Source organism: Gastrolobium bilobum, unplaced genomic scaffold (genome assembly GCF_033153095.1).
Source record: "Gastrolobium bilobum isolate Gb01-03AN ecotype WA unplaced genomic scaffold, APGP_CSIRO_Gbil_v1 utg63551, whole genome shotgun sequence".
Taxonomy (NCBI): Eukaryota; Viridiplantae; Streptophyta; class Magnoliopsida; order Fabales; family Fabaceae; genus Gastrolobium; species Gastrolobium bilobum.
This window is the reverse complement of record NW_026898685.1, coordinates 1-6,784: the sequence shown is the minus strand read 5'-3', so window position 1 is coordinate 6,784 and position 6,784 is coordinate 1. Positions and strand designations below refer to the sequence as shown.

The 6,784-nt window shown below is 41.8% G+C and overlaps 1 non-coding gene across 1 annotated transcript; it reads right to left on the bottom strand.

Moving 5' to 3' along the window:
* Positions 1-3,712: 3,712 nt before the first annotated feature.
* Positions 3,713-3,817, bottom strand: LOC133318324 (small nucleolar RNA R71). The gene has a single exon (XR_009752458.1). It is a non-coding gene; the product is annotated as a small nucleolar RNA R71 (small nucleolar RNA).
* Between the last annotated feature and the right edge of the window lie 2,967 nt (positions 3,818-6,784).

Below are 6,784 nucleotides of genomic sequence, written 5' to 3'. Positions count from 1 at the left end.
ATGGAGACCAGTGGCATAACCCATGATGGAGATATGTTCAACTTGACCACAGACAATTCACCTATTGGAGACCGATGTTGGAAGATCATCTCTATTGCAAAGATTTACATGAGCCCATTATCCTTGATGAGAGACTGATAACTCTCTAAAAGTGAGTTATTTTTGGCTTAATTGTGATGTTCTGAGCCTATAATTACATATAATTCTCTTGATTTTATATGATTAATGCATGAATTCTATGATTTCATGATTTAATTGAGAATTATGTTAATTATAAGTATTTGGATATAAATTGAGTTATTGGAAACATTTAAATGCATTTGTTATTTTACTACAGTTCAATGTTGTAGCATCGGGAAGCAGTGTTGTAGCAATACAGATGAGGTCAGCAGTGCATAGTGTTGACATCAGCACGAGCAAGCCATGGATCCAAGCCCAATTTGATCGAAGAAGCTGCTGAACGTATACGCAAAGACCTGAACTGGATACACGCTCAAAAATCTTCAAGAAATCACAAGCTAATCTTCATCAAATCAACGATTGCAAATCCGATTCAAATCAGAATTACAAGTCTGGAAAAAATCTGATGATGTCAGCATGATAGCAAAACAGAGTCCTAATCTCATTCAATCACAAGGCAGATTTGAGTGACGATTTGCATGGATAAGAAGAGCTGATTGGAGCCCAGAATATCAAAGCATATAAAGGAACGAACCCTACACACAGAAGACACGGCTGGATATGTTTTGAGATACTCAATTAGAAGTAGATTTTAGAGAGAGAAAGTGGGGAAACACTTGGAAGGGAATTGAAGGTTCGTTGAGAGAAATCTAGCGGATCAAAGGAAGGAGCTAGGGTTCAATTGAGAGATATATTGAACCCAGTAACTTGCTGCATTATTCCAGCGGCTGAAGCAAGGTTGATGGTGGTGGAGCTCATGGTTGCTGCGGGAGCAGTGCTACAGCAACGTCTCTGCTTTCTTTACTTTAGCTTTATGGAATCCTTTTTCTTCTTTGTTGTTTCTTTCCACCCATTTATGGGCTAAGTTGTTATGATTGAGTGATAGAGTACCCTTATTGTGATGTAAACGGTATTGCCTAAACTTTGTTGCATGATTTCCCTTTCAGTTGCTTAATAAAGTGTTATATTGCCTTTAATCTTGTTAATTCATCGAGAGAGAGTTGCGAGGTACTTAGGATTTAGGCTATAGAAATATAGGTGAATCCTGAACATTATTAAGCATTGTGGTTTAACTAAGTAAAATTAGTTAATTGTGGGTAGAGAGATCACTTGCACCACAAAATCATATGGAACTTAAACTTAATGAATTCATAACTTTGTTGGCCATAAAGATGTGGGACTTAGTGATAGTCCTCAAGAGTTGAGGCCCATTAAGTGTAAATTGTTCCACAAAACCCATGTTTCGGTTATAAATCACTCCCTTCAATCTTCTTCTTTTCATATAGAGCAACTGTTTTGAATAGTGGACCAGAGCAATGCCGAAAGTGGGAATTAAGGTAGACCTGGAGCAAATTTAACATTATCTTTTTCACATATGACTATTGGGTTAGTTTGCTTTGTTCAGGACACCTAAGGCCCATCAAAAGGAACCACAAAATGAAGAGAGAAGAATGAGTGTTGCGCAAAAAGGAAAAAGAAGTCTGCTATAGTACAACAGCAGTCAAAGGAAGCAATGGGGAGCCGCCACGTCAGCTACAGCAGAGAAGGTGGAGGTGCTGCCTCTGCTACAGTACGAAAGCAAAAAAGCTGAGCAATGGGGAGCCGCCACGTTAGCTACAACAGACAAGGTGGAAGTGCTGCCCTGAATCCGATACTCCTACTCACAAAGGGAGCCAAAAGCAAGGGGGACCACTTCCATTTAAGGCCAAGCTGGCAAGAAGCAAAGCTACCATTGGAGAGGATTTAGACAAAGCACGACCCTTGATGAAAGGAACAATGGAGATCAAATGAAGAACCCTATAAAAGGAACAAGCAATCCTCATAAAGAGGAGGATCAGCACCCATCCTAGGACCGGTTGTCTCTTTGTTTTCTTATTTCTTTGTAAAAATGCTCACTAGGAGCTAACTTCCTCTAAGTAGGTGAGGGTTCCATAGAAGTAATCCCTTTTGTCTTAGGATAGCTTTGTAAGGAACACATATTTTATAAATGAATTTTGAGTTGCTCTTTGGTTTAATTTATTGATTTTGTGAAACCCTTTGGGCTGGCAACCTCATCCCGGGACCACTCGGTTGATGAAACACTGACAAAGGCGTGTGGAGCATTCTCAAAATCCTGGGGTAGTTTAGCCTGAAGAAATGAGGGATAAACACCTGGAATGGGGAGCACTGCCATGTGAATCCATGCTCTTTTGATAAGGCAGCATGGTTTCCTTGCATATAACTCCAAGTACTATGGAGTAACGTAGAGAGTAAGGCCTTACCCTCTGCTTACCTATAGCAAAACAAGGGAAGGAGCAAAATCCACTTGTAAAATATGCTACCAGGCAGGGTTAACCAAAGGGATGAAAACATGGAACCCGTAACACCTACTTGATCTTTTTCTCTCTGAAATTAATCTTAACTCAATTCCTATCACAACCTTTTCCTCACGATAACTGAACTGTGTTTTACTAGCTGATGCTCTTACTTTCATTTCGTTGACTGCTCTTAAAGTTACTTCAATTAATGCCATTTTATTCGATGACCATGCTAAGTCATTCACTGCTCTCATCTGGTTCAGAATGGTTAACATTGTTTAACTAGCTGCCCAGAGATTGCTCTTTCTGAAGCTTAGCTGAGAATAGTGATTTCTTTTATTGCTCCATTTTACAAATTAAGTTTCCTTTAGCGCTTCTTACTTCACAACTGCTCCCTGAGGACGATAAATCTGGGGCTATAATACCCTATATTGCTTGACACGTACGCTTGCGTATAGTTGAAGAGGGTTGCTCTTAGTCAGAGTAGATTGCTCCTGTTGGCAATCCTGATTACTACTCTACACTCTTGCTCTCTGAAAGAAATATTCCCGTGCAACTCTCGGTTCGACCAAGCAATTGGCGCCGTTGCCGGGGATCATTTGGCAAGAAAGGGCGTTTTTAAGGAAACATTTTTGCTGTTTAATCGCAGTCTTTTTGTTTTAATAAACCTCCTCCATTTGTATGAGCACAGAACCTACAGAACTTGGACTGGAAATAGTACTTTTTGATCCAGAACCCGAGAGAACCTTCAGAAATAGAAGAAGAGTTCAAAGGTTGAAAAACAGTACAATGGAGGAGGTTGTAAACAATGATAACAATGGAAATCATAATCATGAGCCTGAACAAGGACCGAATGGAGGAAGAGGGCCATCATTGAATGATATGGCTGCTCCCTTCAGAAATGGTCCACAACGAGGATATGTTCCCCCTCCTCTGAATATCCCGAACTTTGAAATAAAACCTGCAATGTTCCAAATGATTATGAACGCTGGTCAGTTCTATGGACTACCCATGGAAGACCCTCACAGTCATTTGGACAATTTCACCGAGATAGTTGACAATTTCAAAGTTCATGGTATTTCGGAAGAAAACATGCGGATGCGGCTTTTTCCATTTTCCTTAGCTGGAAAAGCCAAAGAATGGAGGAGAACATTGCCCCCAAACTCCATCACCAGTTGGGAGCAATTGGCGGAACAGTTTGTTACCCGATTTTTTTCCCAAGCAAAATAAGCCCAAGTGAGGGCTGATATAGCTTCTTTTCAAATGTATGATGGAGAAAGTCTGTATGAAGCGTGGGAACGCTTTAAAGAGTTGATACGAATCTGCCCGAATCATGGAGTTTCTGATTGGGGCATCATTCACACGTTTTATCATGGTTTAACCCCACCATTGAAAGCAACTGTTGATGCAGCCGCGGGGGGGAGATCTTTTGGATTTTACTTATCCAGAAACCTACCAATTGTTGGAAAAACTTTCAAAAAAACATATTTCATGGCCTTCCACACGACACAGTGCTCCTAAGAAAGCAGGAGTTCTTAAGCTAAGCTCAGCTGATGCTCTTTCTGCACAAATGGCTTCGCTCCAGAACACTATAAAAAACTGGAAGCCTATGGAACAGAAAAAAACAACTGAGCAACTTCTTTTGACTCAATCAAGTCAGAGTTGCCCCACTTGTGGAGGTCCTCATGAATATGAGGACTGTAACAATCTAGCTGTTGTGTGCTATGCAGGAGGGTATGACAACAACAACAGGAGCAATGACAACCATTAAGGGAACAATAACCGAGGCTGGAGGAATCAGAATAATGCTGGAGGTAGTGGAGGAAACTACCAGAACCGACCCCTGTATCCCAGGCAGAACCAACAAAACTGGGATAAGGGTGAAGGGAAGTCCCAATCCTTTGAGACTTCTGTCAAGGAGTACATGAATCAGAACAGCGCAGCCATGCGAAACCTAGAAACCCAAATTGGTCAGCTGGCTGGAGCACTCAAACAGAGGCAACCAGGGACACTCCCTAGTGATACAGAAAAGCCGTCTCAAGATAACCAGGAGCATTGTAATGCTATAAGCCTGCGAGATGGAAAAACCTTACCATCCCCAGACTTAGTGGCACGACCTCGAAAGCGCGAACCAGCAAAACAGCCCATAGGAAAGGAAGTTGAAGAAGCCACTGACCCTTCACACCTTGAAGCTCAGACAGGACCAGAAGAAAAGGTCCAAAGCAATGAGTCTGCTGAAATCAAACCGGATGACGCAACACCTGTAGCAGAACTTGGAGCAACAAAAGTCAGTGAACCAGTTTCAGTTCCAACTTATGTTCCCCATGTAAGAGAAGGAGTGAACCGATCGAGCCTCCTTTTCCACAGAGGTTGAAAAAGCAACACGAGGATAAACAGTTTAGCCAGTTTCTTGACTTGATGAAACAACTTCACATAAATATCCCTCTAGTAGAAGCTCTGGAGCAAATGCCTTCATATGCAAAATTCATGAAGGACATTTTGTCAAAAAGAAGAAAGATCGAAGAGTTTGAGACCGTAGCCCTCACTCAACAATCGTGCAAGTACCTGACTAAAATTCCTCCCAAACTAAAGGATCCTGGTATATTCACCATCCCGTGTACAGTTGGGAAGAACTATCTTGGTCGGGCACTTTGTGATCTGGGCTCAAGTGTAAATCTAATGCCAGCTTCTATCTTCAAGCAGCTTGACATAGGAGCAGCAAGACCAACCACAGTCACTTTTCAACTTGCAGACCGATCTATAGCCAAGCCTGAAGGAAAAATTGAGAATGTCCTTGTCCAAGTAGACAAGTTCATTCTACCAGCTGACTTCATCATCTTAGATTTTGAAGCAGATCAAGAAGTTCCAATAATTTTGGGCAGACCATTTCTGGCTACCGGTGATGCTATCATAAATGTCAGAAAGGGTGAACTTTCTATGAGTGTAAACAGAGAGGAAGTGAAGTTTAATGTCATGAAAGCAATAAGGTTTGATGAAGATAACACTGAGGAATGCTCTAGCATTTCGATCCTTGACTCAGTCATACGAGAAGAACAGCAGGAGCATTTGCAGCCAGAGATAGGCATTAAGGACTTTGAGGAGCTGGAAGAATACCTTGCATCCATCAGTTTCCACCAACCCCAGGGAAGGAAAGAAAGGGTCTTTGAATCCTTAAATCGATCAGAGCAAGAGCAAAGACCAAAATTGCCTTCAGTAGAGCAACCACCTACCTTGGAGTTAAAACCCTTACCTGAACACCTGAAATATACTTATTTGGGTAAAGACAACACTCTCCCTGTGATTATTTCTTCTTTGCTAACCCATGAACAGGAACTTCAACTCACACAAAAGCTCAAAGATTACAAAGGAGCAATCGGCTGGACCATGGCTGACATAAAAGGAATTAGCCCAACAATTTGCATGCACAAGATTTTGCTCCAAGACCCTGACAGCTCATCTGTGGAGAATCAAAGGAGGCTGAATCCCAATATGAAGGAGGTGGTAAGAAAAGAAATCATCAAATGGCTTGATGCAGGTATAATCTATCCCATCTCAGATAGTAAATGGGTTGCTCCTGTGCAATGCGTTCCAAAAAAGGGTGGCATTACTGTAGTTGAAAATGACAAACAAGAGTTAATAGCCACCAAAAAAATAACTGGGTGGAAGATTTGTCAAGACTACAGGAAATTAAATAATGCTACCCGAAAGGATCATTTCCCCTTCCTTTTATTGACCAAATGCTGGATCATCTAGCTGGGAAAGAATTCTTTTGTTTCTTGGATGGGTATTCGGGATACAACCAAATCCATGCCACTTCATGGTAAGAGAAGGCATTGTGCTAGGACACAAAATCTCAAGCAAGGGCCTCGAGGTGGACAAGGCTAAGGTGGAAGCAATTGAGAAGCTACCTCCCTCTACCACCGTAAAAGGGATCAGAAGCTTCTTGGGACATGCTGGGTTCTACAGACGTTTCATTAAAGACTTCTCCAAAATCGCCAAACCACTTTGTGAACTTCTGGAGCAAGACAGGAAGTTCAATTTTGATGAAAAATGTTTGACAGCCTTCCTGGAGCTCAAGTTGAGGCTGGTGTCCGCACCCATCATTCAAAGCCCAGATTGGAGTCTTCCTTTTGAACTAATGTGTGACACCAGCGACTTCGGCTTGGGAGTAGTTCTTGGGCAGCGAAAAGACAAAGTCTTCAGAACTGTTTACTACACTAGTAGAACTTTTACTCCGGCACAAGCCAACTACACAGTGACGGAGAAGGAGATGCTGGCAGTTGTATTTGCATGTGACAAGTTTCGTT